Consider the following 19,200-nt stretch of genomic DNA (forward strand, 5'->3'; position numbering starts at 1 on the left):
GTGCACATATAAATATACACACGTATATACATCTCTCTCTCACACACACATATATATTCACTTACTATATATATTGAACACACTACTAAAAATCATTAAAGATCCTATTCCATGAGCTACCCATTCCATGAAGAGGTGTCTACCACTCTAAGTGTATCCTAACCTTTAAAAATGCTGGTGGGTCTGGTTTTTTTCTTAAAAAGAAATTTTCATTGTTTAAGTTTAAATAGTAAAACATATTAATTAAAGAAATAACTGGAAGTACAGAAACATTTTCTAAAAAGGCAAATGATATAAGAACGCCAAACGCTGCATTTTTTAAAAACCTAGCTCAAATCCATTTGTACATAAAATTTTGTATCCTGCTTTCTTTCAACTCAACATTATGTCATAATTAAGGCTATCAAGTTTAGCAAATAAAAGTACAGGGTGCTCTATTAAATTTGAATTTCAGATGAACAGCATTTTTTTTTTTTTGCATAAGTATGTCTAAAATATTGCAAGGGAAATAGTTTTACTTAAAAAAATTGCTGCTTATCTGGAATTCAAATTTACTGGATGCTCCATATCTTATCTGCCAATGTTAATTATAAACACTTTCCTTTTTTAGTGTAATCTTCATGGACTATTATAAATAAATTATGCTAAACATTGTAATGCAGGAAAAAATGTCTTATTTTTAAAGAGCATGTCTTTGGACAGATTCACAGAAGTAAACTTCCCAGTTAGATTAAATATATGTCTATCCCTGAATTTATTTCAAGAAAGTATTATGGGCTGTAGTTTCTTTTCCTTATTTAGTTAGTTAGGTAATTAGTTAATTCAAAGGTTGAATTTGTATCATCATTGCTTAGATACCCATTTTTTTTTTCTTTAAAATATCAGTAGTTTGGAGAATCTATCTTTGGATGGCAGTCCAGTTTTTTCTAAAGTCTTACTGGAAGTCTTAGATATTTTGGTGAAAGAGAGTTCTGGACAGGTTAGATATACATTTCTTTAGGTTCCCTTTTCCATTCCTTGGCTCAGCTTATCAGCAAACAATCCGTGATTTATTATCTAAGCCTCCCTTTCCTTCTTTGTCTTTCCCTTTATCATCTCTTTAAGTTTTGCTCTTACATTTTGCCTTCTGCATTTACAGAGAACCTATTCAAAAAAATGCCTATTCAGTCAGTGTCTGTGGGACTCCAAATGCTAACTTTCATAGTTGGGCTGGGTGACTTAGTCAAGCTACTTACATTTTCTGAGCTTTGGTTCTTTATCTAGGATAACTGTATGGCAGGATTTTTGTCATGATAAAATGAACACATTTCGGGGAAAACACCTAATGTGTCAGACAGACAGTAAGTGCTCAGTATATTCCCGAGAACGCTAATGAAAACATAAGGACTAATTGACCCGGCCAAAGCTCTCTAAGAAGCAACGGATGTTAATAGGTAACAAGGTCCATGTTACTATTAACAGCTAAATCTTATTTTCTCCATTTCCTTGTATTTCTCCAGAGCCTGCATTTTCTTAAATGCCTGCCATGACTTAGACACTATGTGGGAAGGGCTTCTTTGGTTTTTGATGTTACAGTTCTCTGTCTTGCTCACATTCACAATTCACACTGAGGATAGTCCAGCAGGACCATGGTCCTGAGAAGAGTTTTTTTTCAAGATTTTATTTATTTTTTGACAGACAGAGACAGCGAGAGAGGGAACACAAGCAGGGAAATTGGGAGAGGGAGAAGCAGGTTTCCACGGAGCAGAGAGCCCGATGTGGGGCTCGATCCCAGGACCCTGGGATCATGACCTGAGCCGAAGGCAGTTGCTCAACGACTGAGCCACCCAGGCGCCCCACTGAGAAGAGTTTTATGAGCCTTTGGCTTTGAGGCTGAAAGCATAACTTCCCGATTATACCTGAGCAGAAAACAACTCCCTCACTGGAGAACAGTTAAACACTTCCCTGATCACAGCAGTAGCTCTGGATTTTAGTGTCTAATCACTTTTATACCATTGTCCTATAACCCTCTTCCCACTGACCCACTCACACATCTCTTCATTAATTATTAATCAATACATAGTAAGTACCTCCCGGAGTTTAATGCCAAATAGCGTTAATGAATCTTTCAATCAGAAAATGAGACCTACTGTTACTTCATGCGCGTCCTGCGACCACAGAAATAAGTGGGGCATTGTCTGGTGGTGGTTCATGGAGACCTGGAATATGTCGGCTCTTTTAAATATATTTTTGTTCATGGTGGAAGTCTTTATTTTCAAAGTATTTTTGATCAGTGGCCTAGGTATAGTTTCCAAGTAAATAAATGAAATGAATCAAATATTCCTTGAAAATTTACAAGCCCCACCTATGGTTCAGTTTCTTAGTGACAGCAAATGCTGTTCAATCTCAGGCACTCCTCTCTCTGGAGCCTTCTTTCCTACATTCTTAGTATAATTTGCTTGCATCTCCCCCGACTTCTGGTTAATTCACTGCAATTCAAAGTCTTTCTCACTGGGTGGCAGCCTCCACCTGATTCCGTATTTGGATTTCCTTTCCTCTCCTTCAGTGTAATTGCATGCTGGTCAAAAGGCAGGATCTGGACCCAGATGTCCATGTTTGGAATCCAGGCTTTGAAATTTATTTGGCTCTGTGATAAGGGACAACTTAGGGAATGTCTCATCATCAAAATGAGGATAACAGTAGGAACTCCCTAATAGGATTCTCGTGAGAATGTAGAACGTTAAAGTACTTAGAAGAGGGCCTGGCAAATAATATCCAGTAAAGTTTATCTGCTATTTTTATGATCATATTCAGGATAGTACAGTAGCACCTGGGAATACAAACATGAATAAGTCACAGAATTTAAGAAACAGACAAAAACCTAATAACACAAAGAAAAAAGGCTAATGACCACAACGACGACAGAGGAAAGAACCAGCTCCGTGGAGATGACTAAGCAAAGTGTTCGTAGCAGACTTGTGGCTGTGGTCCAATAATAACTAATTTCCAATCATTTCTTTTTTTTTTTTTTTTTTGAAGATTTTGTTCATTTATTTGTCAGAGAGAAAGAGAGAGAGCACAAGCAGGAGGAGCGGCAGGCAGAGGGAGAAGCCGGCTTCCTGCTGAGCAAGGAGCCCAATGTGGGACTCCATCCCAGGACCCTGGGATCATGACCTGAGCTGAAGGTAGACGCTTAACTGACTGAGCCACCCAGGCGTCCCTCCAATCATTTCTTGAAAGCCTGGGAGTATCAGTGTCTGGGTTCGTTTTTTACAAATATTACCTCATCTGTCCAAAGGCTGCATAAAGTAGATGTTTATGCCCATTTTCCAGATAAGGAAACTGAGCCTGATAGAAGTTAGACAGTTTGCTTAAAGTCATTCATCCTGTGAGTGGAAGACCCTGGATTTAAATCCAGGTTATTTTTAATCCAAAGCTCTTTCTGCTCGGCCAGCTCATTTTATTTTCTACCTCAGCTATTACTGGTTAAAATTTTAATACCGGGCACCTGGGTGGCTCAGATGGTTAAGCGTCTGTCTTCAGCTCGGGTCATGATCCCAGGGTCCTGGGATCGAGTCCCGCATCGGGCTCTCTGCTCCTTGGGAGCCTGTTTCTCCCCCTCTCTCTCTCTCTGTCTCTCATGAATAAATAAATAAAATCTTTAAAAAAAATTTAATACCTCCTTCTCAATATTGTTCCTATATTCTGGAAGAGACTGGGTTGCCTGTGACACTTAATAAGAAAATCATAAACATGTCTGCAGACTGAGCTTCTTCTTATTTTCTGAGGTGAATGCTGAGCCAACAGAGCTGCCAGTCCCTCACTTAACTCCTTACATTTTCTGTGACATGCCGCTCCTCTCTGACAGGTGTATCAGCATTTCCGTAGCTGCTTGTGCTGATTAAAGCTTCCCGAACACACACACCAGAGAGAAATCCCTTGGTGACATGCTCACTAGGGCACTCAGCGAAGGAGGTCTAGATTCAAAGGACAGCGTCCCGTAGATGGCTCCCACTGCCCAGCAGATCAAGGGGCCAATGCAGACATGGCCGCAGAGATGTGGGGGCAAATTTTTTTCTCTTGAAATGTGTGGAGCCAGCTACCAATCCCAAGAATGCGTTACTGAAAGAAACTAATTTAAATTACAACACAAATAACAGGTAATAAAGCTGTTTTGGCTTTTGTTCTGTTTCACGCAAGATGTAGACCAGAGGACATAAAGTTGGAGGAGCCAGAAGGTGTAAGAGGTAAGAAAAGACGTTGAAGGGTGATTTAAACATTGTACCTTTTTAAGAATTACAAGCATTGACTCATCATCACCTTTCAATATCTTTCCTAATGTGGAATAATACTCAAATATTTTCTTTACTATTTTTCAGGATGTTTATGAAAACTGAAGGAGCTTTAAAATACAAAGGTGGTGGTTTTACATGGTGTGATTACAAGTGTCCAAGAAGCCCTCCATGTTCACAGTACCTTACACACACACACAAACACATACGTCCCTCACAAGTCATACCTCCAAACATGCACACACACATACACACACATACACAATGCGCATACACAGGCATATATAGACAAGCCACACCCTCACGCTCTCCAAACACAAACACAAACACAAACATAAACACAAACACAGACATAAACACTTGACTCTCCCACCAGTGAGAGGAGGAGCCGGCCAGGGGGCATGAAACCCAGAAGGGCAAGGATAACTTTGGCTGAAAATGGAAATTATATCTAGGGCTTTCAGTACGAACTTAATGTTTTTGGCTTTTGTGCATTTAAATTCAGAGTGACTTAGAATAGCTCATATTTGAAACTACTATTTGTCAAACATTCTTTAGTGTGAATGTGTTTCTGATCATTTCTTGAGAGCAGGTTTTGACAGACGAACTGCACATCCTGAGGGCCAAAGGCTAAAGGGGGAATAAGAACGGGGCAGAGAGAGAGGTTGCGGGGTGTCCGAGATACTGTGTCTAACACGATGATTTGTCCTGGGGTCATTGCTGAGTGAAAGCCTGTGGACACCACTGAGAGCTGCCCGTTGGAATAAACAAAAGGTTATCCAGACAATCCTGTAGCCAAAGAGCATATTTTTCTACTTACATCAATGTGATGCTTGAAAGGTCACTTCGGTCTATATAAAACTAGAACTTATTGGCTACCATTAAGTTAAATGAGACATTCTCGACCCCAAGTCTAGGCAATCGTAATTCCCAAATTCTAAATTCTTCAGTCCAATCCAAGGCTTAATACTTTTCATCTTTAAAAATCATAAATATATATTAGTTTATCTTTGAACTTGTATATTTTAGTAAATGTTTTAATATTGGGGTAGAGAGAATTGATGAAGAAATGCTAAAAAGTTTTGAGAAATTAAAAACAAAAAGGTTATGATTAATGTAGACAGATTGACCCATTTCACACGTTAGTGTGGATAAGAAGGGTGCATTATCACAATGCCTTATGCTTGGATGGCTCAATCTGGATGTGTATGAAGATTTTAATTAATGAGATCATCATTAAGGAACAATATCTCCACTTACTCCCTTTCTCTGCTTACAGATGTTACAACCTGAGCTTTAGGATGCCATTCTCCCTAATGTTTTAAATGTTGTTTCTAAAAAACAGTGGAAGGGAAAATATTTCTTTGAAGAGCCATTAGCTCTAAACTTATTTTCCCTTATCCATCTGATAAAGCCAACATCTGTTAATCTAGAGAGCATCCCCGGAAGGGATGTTTGTTCACTTTTTGGGCCATGGAAATGACTAAAAGACAGATGGAGACCAAGTTTGGTTTCAAAGTGCTTCACATTGGGCTATTCTGCCTGCGTTCCTTGTGGACCAGTGTAAGGCAGGTTTTGAGTTTATGTTCAATAATTTTTACTATAGCAGAAGAAAAGAAAAAACTAATATACCAAACCTGAGATCTAAAAAATTATGTTTTTTTTCCTTTTTGCAAGGTTGAGAATATTCTTATCTAATATGCTTAGAAATCCTTGGTGGAAATCAATAAAGGAAAACATGGTGATGAGTAACTGTATACTAAATTTGGTCAAAGTGGTTTTTTAAAAATGTTTCAGATAAGACTATGCCTTTATTTTTTGTGATTGTAAAATTACTCTCTTTTCACACTCCAATTTTCTGGCTAATTCTTATTGCTCATCTAACTTCATTTACAGTATATGTGGATGACAACTCAAGAGAAAAATGTAAAGAAGGAACATGTAACTTAAAATGGCATCTGGCTAATGGTCCCTAAATTATTGGATTGATTGATTCATTTATTCATTCATTTATTCAGTAGGCAAATATTGATTGAAGACTTAGTCTGGGCCAGTTTCTGGTCTATGATTTGGAGATGGTGTTAAAAACAAAACAGACAAAAAATTTCTCCCCAGTGGATCTTAAACTGTAGCAGGAGAGACAGATAGTAAAAATATTAGTATATAACTCCTAAATTTCCATTAAAATATCATGGAACCAGAGAAGAACAACAATGAAAACTCATAACATAGAACACTAACACTTCAGGGAAACAAGTTTTGGGAAAAATTTTATTAAGTTGAAGGTTGATAGGAAAAGAGGAAAAAAAGATTGTTCATTTCTATGTTTCACCTCAGGAAACAGCAAGCTTGAGTGCCTTTACTAAGACAGTTAAGACATTTCCTGCCTCTCCCATGCTATTTGTCCCTCAGCCCAAAGACCCCAGGATCTCCCAACCAGTGATCTGTGCAAACACTTTCTCACTGTCTCAGTGATGTTCCTACAAAATTCAGCTTCCAGTGGCTGCCACTATTCTAGACTAATTTGTCATGTAGAATAAAGGTACTAAAAGTATTTTTTTCAATAACTTGGGGACCTGTAAGTAAAAAACAAAATTAGCACAAAACTATATGTTAACATAATATTGTGTATGTGACAAGAACAAAACAAAAATCTGTAAATATTCCAATCCTCCCTCCTCCCCTCCTTTCTATTGAGGAAGAACCTTTTTTTCCCCCTGCTGTTACAAGGCTTTGCTTGTGTGTGTTGGTTTGGAAATGGATGATGATAAAAACCTAGAAAAGACCAGAGTATTTGATTATAGGTTAGTATGTTGTGAGCAAGAGAGAGTAGCTTAAATGATATTTCTCTCTCATTTCACAGTTCAGAGATTAGTGCTCCACAGCTGATGAGGTGCCTTGCCATACTCAAGACTTCTGTCTCAGATTCTCAAGCAGTAGCTACTGTCCACACCATCTCTCTGTTCAAAAGGGAAAAGAGGGTGACCAGAAGGGTAAGGACAAAATTGTTTTCAGAGGTAGAATCAGGAAATGGCATCATCACTTCAGCTCATACCCTCTTGGTTAGAACTTTGTCACATGTCCACACAAAGCTGCAAGGGAGTCTAGCAGTGGACACTATCTGTGTGATTATATACCCAGCTAAAACCTGGGAGTTCTGTTACTGAAAAAAGAATGGATACATGTCAGGGAACAACTAGCAGTCTGTACCTTAGCCCTGTGGCTACCCTGATATCTATCTGGTATTCCTCTTACCACTCATAGAGCCCACACAATCACCTCCACAGATAACAATGAAAGCCATATCCAGTTACTACTCTTAAAATGCCAACCTCTCTGTTGGTTCTTTCCACTAAGTCAGTATGTGGTTCCTGGTGTTTTGGTGACCTATAAACCAATAGATAAATTATCTGCTCCTTCTCTATACACATTAAACAATAATGGAGAAAGACCAAGATAACTTCAATTAAAAATCTCATTCAGAAAAGCGAATAAAGGGAACACAGAGCAGTCACTTGCCCAGAGCAATAATCAAATCCTGCTGAGCAAGTGTTGGCATTGCAAGATGTGCTTGGTTAGTTCTTGTTCTGGTCTCCAGAGGAACTCCTTTGTCCATTTGCTTCTCTGGTCCCTTTATCCATTTTCTTTTATGATCACGTTTGAAGTGTGCATTGGAAAATGTGCTCTCCTTGAGGGCTACACAGTTTGGGGGGGACAGGAATTGCCTTAGGAGTCACACAATTACAGGTATTTTAAACCAGGTTGTGCTTTCCCTGGCAATAAAAAGCCCTCCATAACTTAGTAGGTGTATTCAATTTGTTTTCCAGTCAGTTCCATGTGAAAGGAGTTATCGGTGCAAATTGTACCTATATGTAGGTTTTTTTTTTTTTTTAGTGTTAAGTTTTCATTACACTAAGTACAGTGTTATTGCTATAATTGTCATTAAGTAATTTATAGTTGAGTGTTGTTAGACTTGTGATGTTATGGAATAGTATTTTTATTCTGTTTTAAAAGTGGACTTATTTGAGGGGCACCTGGGTGGCTTCGTTGGTTAAACGTCCAACTCTTTTTTCTTTAAGACTTATTTATTTGAGAGATAGAAAGAGAGAGAGCACGAGCAGGGGGAGGGGCAGAAGGAGAAGGAGAAAGAGAATCTCGAGCAGACTCTATGCTAAGGGCAGAGTCCAACGCAGGGCTCAATTTCACGACCCTGAGATCATGCCCTGAGCCTGAAACTAAGGGTTGGACACTTAACCGACTGAGCCACCCAAGTGCTCCAAGCATCTGACTCTTGATTTTGGCTCAGGGCATGATCCCGGGGTCGTGAGATCAAGCCCTGCTTTGGGCTCCCTGCTGGGTGTGGAGCTTGCTTGAGATTCTCTCTCCCTTTCCCTTTGCCTCTCTCTCTCTCTCAAAAAAAAAAAAAAAAAAGATAATAATAAAAAATTAAATAAAAGTGGACTTATTTGAATAATAGCCTTGCAGAACAGGATCCTTGCCCAGGCTGCAATTTTTCCTTTTTCTTTTTTTTTTCCTTCTAGCTTTATTGAGATATAATTGACATATAAATTTAAGCTGTATTTGTGTTGATTTGACACACTTATGTATTGCAAAATGATTCCACAGTGTTACTTAACACTACCTCACCTCATATAATTCCCATTTCTTTTTTGTGGTGAGACCATTTATGATCTACTCTGTTAGCAACTTTCAAGTATCCAATATTGCATTGTTAATTATCATCACCAAGCTATACACTAGATCCCCAGAACTTACTCATCTTATAACTGGAAGTCTGTATCCTTTGGCCAACATTTCCCTGTTTGTCCCTAGATACAGTTCTCAAACCTAAAGTCTCTCATTTATTGGTCCTATGCTCAGTTTTACCATCTCTCCAGCACCTTAATCGGGTTTCCTTTCATCCATATAAAGAACTAGGCTTGGGCTTTCATTATTTGCTCTGTTGGCATACAGTCTGCTTTTCACCTTATCACAACCAACTTCCAATGCACAACAGTCTGTGTCCTCACCCACTGCTAAGCCAGTACCTTCTATACTAGGATTTGTGAGAGCAGCAGACGACTTCCAGTACAAATGTCTGGATTGGATTGAATACAAAGTTTTATAATATAGAGACCTTAAATATAACAGCTTAAGATAGACTTTTCCTTTCTCAAATAAGTAGTTCAGAAGACGGTAATTTAGAACTCTTAGAGCAATTGTTCCTTCTTTTACATGAAGTTTCCATTTTGAGGATCAACGAACCAGTTCTCATTGACTTCTAGACAGAGGGAAGAGGAAAAGGATAGCAGAGGATGTACTGTTTCCTTTTCAGGAGGGTGACCTGGAAGAAGGACATCTGCTCCCATCTCATTGACTGTAATTGAGCCACTTGACCCCATGGAGCTACAAGGAACTTGCAAGATGAAGTCCTTAGGTGGATAGTAATGTGGCTATTAGCTAAAGGATGGGAATTCTGTTGCTAAAGAAAGTGGAGGTGAAACCTGGTGGAAATCTGGACCAAAGCCAGTCTTGATGAAGAACAATCCTGAGTTACCATGAATAGAAATTACACCAAAATATTACTAGTTTTTGTTTCTAGTCGGGGAATCATGATGATTTTCACTGTCTTCTCTATGATTTATTTATACTTCATCCACTTATTTATTTTATCTGTTTTTTAGGGTTTTATAATGATCATTCAGCACTTGAATAATTCAAAATTCTTTAAAAAATTCAATGAACTAAATCCCACAACCAAGCATTGGAAGTGATGCTATAATAAGAGTTGTCTGTAGATGTAATGCATAAGATAAGGCTTCAAAGGACCTGGCAGAGGCAGAATTGGAGATGTGTGAGAATAGAGAGAGAGATCTTGTTTGCCAATGATGAAATTGCTTTCTTCCTCTTGAGAAATGGTACAGATTTCAAAAAGTCGAGTTGAGAGAGAAGGAGAGAAAGAGAAAGAGAAAGAGTCGGCAACATAAAACATTAAAAGTTTAAGCTTAGTAATCTGGAGAAAGGGGTATTGGCTTACTTTGCGTATCAGTAATTTAAATAATATCATTACATGTTAAGTAAATGTATTGCTGTTATTGTAGTAAGAAATATTTTGATTATTTCTGAAATTATGATAAAAGAGGACGATTCCAGCTCTGTCACGCTCCATGAAAATAATTACAACAGGAAAGTGTGTAAAATAATAACAGCATAGATTCTTGATTTGAAATTGTCAAAAAACATGTTGTATTAATGACAAAAAGAACTCAATGAGTGCACAGGAAACTATGTTTTGGTTTTAAACACTTGAAAATTCCACTTATATTTATATGATGAGGGTATTATTAAAACAAACATTCAGATGATGGTAGGGGATCTTACAAAAGAGCATTTGGGCATTCTCAGAGGCTTATCTCTTTCTCTAGATATATTTTAGCAATGTTAACCCTCTAAAGAAAACCAAATAGTGGTTTAAAAAGGAACATTTTTAGCCTTGAGAAATGTGACTAAATTTCCTTTTTTTGTAACTGGCAATGAGAATGTACTCTTACTATGTTAAACAGCCAGAGGAAAAAAATACTGAATGTCTGGTGGGGGTTATGACATATAATGTTGGGAAGAACTGAATGGTCCACTGTATGCAATATGGGTGGGAAGGTAACCCTGTTCGTATCAGGAGCAGAGATGTGCAGACACAACTTCTATTATGCTGCCTTTAATGTGCTGAGATCTCATTACCCTCAGTCTTTGTTTTCAAGATTCTACTATCTGAGAAAAAGAACACAATTGTCTTACGTGGGGCCAGGCATCTGCTCTTGTATCATTCAGTTATGGCCAGAGGGGCAGGACCACTGGCGGCAGCAGGTCTTGTGTATGAGGTTTCCTCAAGAAGGGGGATCACTGAGAGTGAAACACTCAGTGGTGTGTTAGCTATCTCATGAAATGGAAAGGAGGCTCTAATATATGACCAATCCTGTGAGTTAAACTTCCCTAACAAGGAATGATTACTAAATACTATAAATGAAAGCATATCAGTTTCTAGCAAACCATTACCAGAACCCTCTTTCCCTGCTGTTTTTCTTACACTGTATGTACAATATAAGAGAGAAATGAGAAGGCCTCAACTGATTCATTTGATTTGTTTGTTGTCTTGGTCTGATGGTTAGGAATGATGGACAGTAAAGTGAGAGATAGGAGAATATTTATAAATTTAGGTATTTTCATATTTGGTCAAGGGAGGATTATTTTTAGTGAGTAGACAAAATCAGTAAAAATAGAGATTTTATTACAATTAATTCCTTGCATGTTTCTTAAGTTAGAATGAACAAAATTCTTGTCTGGTACCTGTATAAGCCAGTTATAGCATTTAGAATGTCACTTAGGAAATGGAAAATTTCTATTTATATAAAATCTTTATATCCTGCTGAAGAAACTTGAAAATGTCAATTTCATGCAGTGCATCTGGGAAGATCTGTCTAGGGCATAAGACCTTAACTATCACATAGCGATTAAAACTTATCTGTGTAAATAGTAAAGAAAACTTTGCAGAGATGCATTGTCTATTAAGACAGCCAGTGCTTAGGCATATGGCTATACAGTCCCTGGATTGCAGGTCCACTGGGATAGATGAAATTCCCCTGACAGATGTTGACCTAGAGGTCAGTAGAATTATATTCTAGTGACAAGATTTTTTTTTTTATTTAAAGATTTTATTTATTTATTTGACAGAGAGAGTGAGAGAGCACAAGCAGGGGGAACAGCAGAGGGAGAGGGAGAAGCAGGCTTCCCGCGGAGCAGGGAGCCTGATGCGGGACTCGATCCCAGGACCCCGGGATCATGACCTGAGCCGAAGGCAGACGCTTAACCATCTGAGCCACCCAGGCGCCCCTCTAGTGACAAGATTTTTAAAAAGACATTAAGATGATGCAGGATGTTCAAGCATCGTTTTCATAAATTGTTCCTTCTGGGATGCCTGGGTGGCTCAGTCGTTAAGTGTCTGCCTTCGGCTCAGGTCATGATCCCAGGGTCCTGGGATGGAGCCCCGCATTGGGCCCCTGCTCAGAGGGAAGCCTGCTTCTCCCTCTCCCTCTGCTGCTCCCCCTGCTTGTGCTCTCTCTCTCTGTCTCTCTCTGAAAAATAAATAAATTAATTAATAAATTAATTAAAAAAATAAATTGTTCCTTCTTCTACACATACTTCAGTCACAGGGGAACAAAGTGCATTAAACATAGTAACCTCAATAACATTTACAAAAGCAATTGTAAACAGAAGACAATAGAAAAGGAAAAATATAGAAGGAACTGTCATTAGCTAATATCTCTCAAGGGAGACTGTAGTGCTACAATGAAACAGGAAGACAGGGATGGTGAGATGGGTCCCCTAAGAAAAGGTCCTTTCTTTAGTTACTCTGTGTAATATGTAAATGTATATTGTTACACAAAATTCTGAAAAACAACTTATGAGCCATGTCATTGTATCACGTGGCAGGTAGCTGGGCTGCACTTTGATCCTGAAGGGAAGAATTATGATCTAAAATTAAGATCTTAGTTTTGGGCGCCTGGGTGGCTCAGTTGGTTAAGCGACTGCCTTCGGCTCAGGTCATGATCCTGGAGTCCCGGGATCGAGTCCCGCATCGGGCTCCCTGCTCAGCAGGGAGCCTGCTTCTCCCTCTAACCCTCCCCCCTCTCATGTGCTTTCTCTCTCTCATTCTCTCTCTCTCAAATAAATAAATAAAAAAAAAAGAAAAAAAAAAGATCTTAGTTTCAATGATAACAACCCTCCTCTTCCTTGGGTTTAATTGGGGTTGCTTCCAAATATGGTAGTTACCTTGGCAAATAAGAAGCAGGAGTGTTACATTCATATATTTTTTTCTGTTTTGGAAAAGATTTTATTTATTTGACAGAGAGAGACACAGTGAAAGAGGGAATGCAAGCCGGGGGAGTGGGAGAGGGAGAGGCAGGCTCTCGTCTGAGCAAGGAGCCCAATGCTGATGTGGGGCGCAATCCCAGGACCCTGGGATCATGACCTGAGCCGAAGGCAGATGCTTATCCAACTGAGCCACCCAGGAACCCCTGTTTTTTCAAAGTATATATAGGGATGTGCAAATATGAAATATAATTCTTGGATTGACATAAAAGTACTACAGTCGGTATCATAAGAATTTTGAAAAATCTGTCAAGCTCTAGCGTTATATGTATTAATTTATTAAATATATATTAATTTTAATTTTGAATATACATATATGTATGTTTTCTTACATAAAGAACTGAATGCTCTCTATTCTGCTCTTTGGAAGATTTATGTATGATTCAAGGGAAAAGGGTATCTTTGTTGAAATACATCTCGTATTTATTTGTCTGAAAATAATATAGGTTTCAAAGTAATGAAATTGTTATTGGAATCCAAAGAGGAGATATATTAGGCGTTAAGAAAAGCAACTGGTAGAAATTAAGTGGCCTCCCCAGCATCCCAGAACTAGGAAACAGTACGTAAAGCATTTTCCCCTTGGTCACTCTGGCTCTAAAACCTACTGAAATGGAAGATTCGTAAGTTTAAGAGCAGAGCCTGTTGTGTTCAGCATTCCACCGCCAAGACCCAATCACAGTGTCAGTATCAGAAAATAAAGAATGACTAAATACATAGTCTAAACACTAATTTTGGTTTAAATAATCTGATTGGAACAAACTGACAAAGTATCCAAAAGGAAATTTAGAAATGACCAGGTTTTGAAGTTTGGTTGATTGCTCCAGAAAAATTTTGGGTAACAGGTAGAGGATAGAAAGAAATATGCTCATTTCTGGGATAGTTATAAAAATAGTGAGACCTGACCAAGGCATTCACGGTCTAGAACTGATGGGGTGTCGTGTGAATATCAGTTGTATATTTCCATTTCAGAAATGGCTTGATCTGTCCATGCCTGACTTAAAAACAACCGTCAACTACTGCTTTTCAGGAACACATGACCTATTAGCAATGTGTAGCATGTTGAGAAGGTAAGATGGGCAGTGTTTATATCATTCAGTTTTCCATACTTGGAAGTCCCCATCTTGGGAGCACAGGATCTCTCCCAGGGAGATAATATAGCTGCTTCCAAGTGCCCTATTTCTTCCACACTTGTTCCCATCCCAAGTTCTTGACCTGATTATTTTCTTAACATGCTGCTCAACCATACATGCTTCAGATTAAATATGTATATATATATATATATATTTTCCTGGATTTCTCTTCAAGCCATCTAGTACCTTACATACATTATTTTTTTCTATCCCTTTCCTGAGGGATATACCCTTTTCCTTAAAATCCAATTCAATAATCGATACCTGGCTACGAGCACATATACTCTCACACACTTACTGCCTGCTTGCATTCATTTGGAACATCTTGAACACATATTTTATTTACCCATTGCAAAAATTTTCTATGTTACCTAGTTCTACCCTAATTCAACTATTTGTTTGAATAAAATTGAAATTGGCCATGTTTTGGGGCTCTGTGTGTAAACATTCATTATCAACATTTGCAGCTGGGGCATCTCATTCATTGCCCATCCCAGTTACAACGATGGTGTCAAATAGCCTCTCTACCCATAATTTCTCTTTTAGGAAATTGGCTGTGTTCCATGAAATCTGAGATCCAAGAATAACTTTATGGGGAAAACAAGTATTAACAGCTATTGAAAAACTCCTGCCTTAATGTTTAACCAAATAAGATGGTTTATTAGGATCTGTATCTTTATAGCTCCCTTTTAACAGCTGTAATAAACTCTTTCAAAGCAATATGCTACAAGAGATCAAAGAGCTATGCTCAATTAGAGTCGTTCCTTATTAGCCATAGTCAGAAAAGAAGTAGGAAATAAATCAAAGTGTGTCCGATATGTCCTTTAGCGGACTAAGAAAGTATTGTGTCACTGTGAAATGTCGCTTTAAACCAAATTAAAAGTCCTGTGAGCCCTGAAGCTCCCTCCACCATGGCAGTGGACCTGCTATGGAGATCATGTCTCGGGTTCTGAGATCAATGCCCCCATGAGCCCTTGCTAAGAATCGAGAGATCAGAGATGAAAAGCACATCCACAAAGTCTTACAACACAGCCAGTCTACTGTCACCAAAGAGATGTACAGCATAAGTTGACTGTTGTGATTTCAGCTTGAACAAAATAACAGCAGGTTTCTAAGTGGCTGTTGTATATTAGATGAAGTGGGGTTATCCAATGCAGGAAGGGCAGGCAGAACACGATTTAAACTGTGATTCACTGAAAACAACCTCCATGGCGTGAATCCAGGGCAGCAGAGCAATGTAATATGTGGCCTCGGTGAGTCGAGTTAATTTCCCTAGAAGGGTTCAAAAACCCCTGTTAATTGTGCCACTGTTCTCTCTTCATCCTCAGCTCCAGTGTCCAGTCGTCTCTGCTGGCATTCTTGCAGGATGTAGGTCCAGGCACTACATTTATTAATTTTTCCCCTATATGTTACCATGTATCTACCTTCCATTCTCTCCCTGTGCCTATCATACTTTCTCACAATACAGCTATGAGTTAATTTTATCATGATTTATAGTGAAAGAACTGAGTGTTAGATAAATTAAGGGACTTTCTCAAGGAGAAGCTGTAATAAGCAGAGGTGATTGTGTGAAAAATTTCTCAACTGCTGTGCCCTATATCCTGATAAACAAAGATGATTACTCTCTATTTTGAACCAAATCTATGACTTCCTCATTTTCAATTACCACTTGCCTCTGCCACATGTTCCCATAGGTATGACCACCCTGGGGTCTGACTTGATGAAGACAGAGTCAAATTTAACTTGTGGATTCCTAGGGAGGTTTCCTTTTCCACGAAATGTCAACCGTGAGCAGGGAGAGAAAACATGAAATGTCTCCATCTCACTTTAACAATGTAAGGATTTCCAGAAGCCTACATGGCCTAGGTCCTTTTCCATATTATAATATTGTTTCTGGCTTCCTCTTAGTTCAGCCCTCCCACTTCCATAATAAGCAAAGGGAGATTTTATCAAGAAAGACAGAATGAAAAAGCTTCTGCTCTGTTTCAATGTTCTCATCTGCATCTTGTGAGCTCTTCTGCTTTTCACTATCCATCAGTTTGCTCTATAAAAGCTTCCCAGATTTATCTGGATACTTTTGATACTTTAACATCAAGGATACCACTTAAATTATTTTCCAGAATGCATCAGAATGACAAGGGCCTAACATTTACATAAATCTCATATAGCAGAACTATGATGAAGGATTCAAGTTCTAGTATTTTACATTAATCAAGAATGGAAGTTATAAAATATTTTAATACTAAAAGGGTTACAGAATACCTTCATGTAATCCTTTTCATAGACATTACCATGAAATGAGACTAGTTCTAACACATCTAAGGAGTGGTATACAAACCAAACCAGAGGGGCTAGTTTAGATCGTCTAAGTGTAAAGGAAATGAACAATGTCAGAGTAAATGTGTCTAAGCTAAAAAGGAAAGGCCAGAACAACGTATGGCAGGGAAGGTGTCAGGTATCAGTCAGTGCCAGCCACCAATTTATAAATGGGTGTTCAGTGTAGATGAATCCAATTAATATCTATTTAATTGGTTGTGTGTATATATATCTTGCTTTCAAGATTATGTTAGTTCTATGAGGGTATAAATAAAAATTTCCATACTTTCAGAACTTAGCATTTTGCTTTAAACAGTAAGCACTTGAAAAAGACTTTTTAAAAAAGATTTATTTATTTTTGAGGGAGAGAGAGAGAGAGAAATCGCACACACAAGTTGGGGTAGGGGCAGAGGCAGAGAGAGAAGGAGAGAAAGAATCCCAAGCAGACTTCCTTCTGAGCACAGAACCAGATGCGAGGCTCGATCCCAGGACCCTGAGATCATGACCTGAGTCGAAATCAAGAGTGGTCTGCTTAGTGGACTAAGCCACCCAGGCACCCCAAAAAAGACTTGTTAAATGAATGTATCTCACCTTAGCTTCCATGCTCCTGAAAACAAACCAGCTTCTTTCCCACAAGGTTCCTTTTTTCCCAATCTCCATGTTTTGTTCTCAGGACTTCACAAATGTAATCCTTCCGCTCTGTAAAAACCTTTTGCTGCTGGTGCAGCCACTCTGGAAAACAGTATGGAGGTTCCTCAAAAAGTTGAAAATAGAGCTACCATATGATCCAGCAATTGCACTACTGGGTATTTACCCCAAAGATACAAAAGTAGGGATCCAAAAGGGTATGTGCACCCCGATGTTTATAGCAGCAATGTCCACGATAGCCAAACTGTGGAAAGAGCCAAAATGTCCATTGACAGATGAATGGATAAAGAGGATGTGGTATATATATACAATGGAATATTATGCAGCTATCAAAAGGAATGAAATCTTGCCATTTGCAACGACGTGGATGGAACTGGAGGGTGTTATGCTAAGTGAAATTAGTCAATCAGAGAAAGACATGTATCATATGACCTCACTGATATGAGGAATTCTTAATTGCAGGAAACAAACTGAGGGTTGCTGGAGTGGGGGGTGGGGTGGGAGGGATGGGGTGACTGGGTGATAGATACTGGGGAGGGTATGTGCTCTGGTAAGCGCTGTGAATTGTGCAAGACTGTTGAATCTCAGATCTGTACCTCTGAAACAAATAATGCAATATATGTTAAGAAAAAGAAAAGGAAGAAGATATCAGGAGAGGAAGAATGAAGGGGGGGAAATCGGAGGGGGAGATGAACCATGAGAGACGATGGACTCTGAAAAACAAATTGAGGGTTCTAGAGGGGATGGGGGTAGGAGGATGGGTTAGCTTGGTGATGGGTATTAAAGAGGGCACGTTTGCATGGAGCACTGGATGTTATGCACAAACAATGAATCATGGAACACTACATCTAAAACTGATGATGGAATGTATGGTGATTAACATAACAATAAAAAATTAAAAAAAAAACCCACAACTTTTGCTTTCCCCTTCCTCTCTTTTTAATGTGTAAAATCGAAGTGGGAAGACTTTTTCTGGCAAGGGTAGTGAGTTTTTTAGGTTTTCTGGGCCACATGGTCTTCATCAGCCCTGCTTAGCTTTCCTGCTGTAAGGGGGAAGTAGCCACAGGTGAGAACAAATGAGCCTGTCCATGTTCCAATAAAATTCTATTGGTGGACACAATCTTGAATAATTTTCTTGAGTCTACAAATTGTCTTCTTTTAATTTTTTTTTTTCTTTTCAGTCACCTTAACTTGAAAATACCCTTCTTTTGCAGGCCATACAAAAACAGGCAAAATTTGATTCACAAATTTGATCCACTCACCACAGTTGGCTGGTGACTGTTACAGAGTCAAGTTTGTGTCTATTCTGTTTCCCTCTGCCTCAGTTGAACATCTCTGGATTTTGTTAACCAACATCTAAATACTCTGTCTTAAGACACTTATTTTCTGAATTACTCATTTTAACCCATTTATATCTACATGTTCTGACTTAACAGCTTTCTGAACATATATCATTTTTACCCAGTTTGTTGTAAATTTTTGAAGATAAGGGGCTATCTTTATATTTAATTTTTGATCTTCTAGGATGCATAACAGTATTGGCTAAGGAAGCCACTTGAGCCTCTTGTAAAAGCTAGTTGAGTGAGAGAGGAAAGACTTTCCGCACTCCTTCCTCCCTCGGGTTACACTGCAGGGGCAGACCTTTCAGGTAGCAGAAGGGGATTCTGGGCAGTGGCTGTGTTTCCCAAAGACCTTGCTGTGGCAAGAGGGCTAGGGCATCATTGATTTTTTTACCAAAACAAAAATAAATGGAATCATTCTCAGTGGTGGCTTCTGTGGCTGGATCTGAAGGGCACTAGGAGAGAAAATTGCTCTCAGCAGTTCCATCACGGGTAATGTACCAGTTCTGTAAGACGTTGTCCTTTCCTTAGTCCTTTGATCCTTAAAAAGAGGTATTTCACAAACACCTG

This window comes from Mirounga angustirostris, unplaced genomic scaffold (genome assembly GCF_029215605.1).
Source record: "Mirounga angustirostris isolate CCGP_5_RB_7025 unplaced genomic scaffold, mMirAng1.0.hap1 SCAF_6, whole genome shotgun sequence".
Lineage (NCBI taxonomy): Eukaryota > Metazoa > Chordata > Mammalia > Carnivora > Phocidae > Mirounga > Mirounga angustirostris.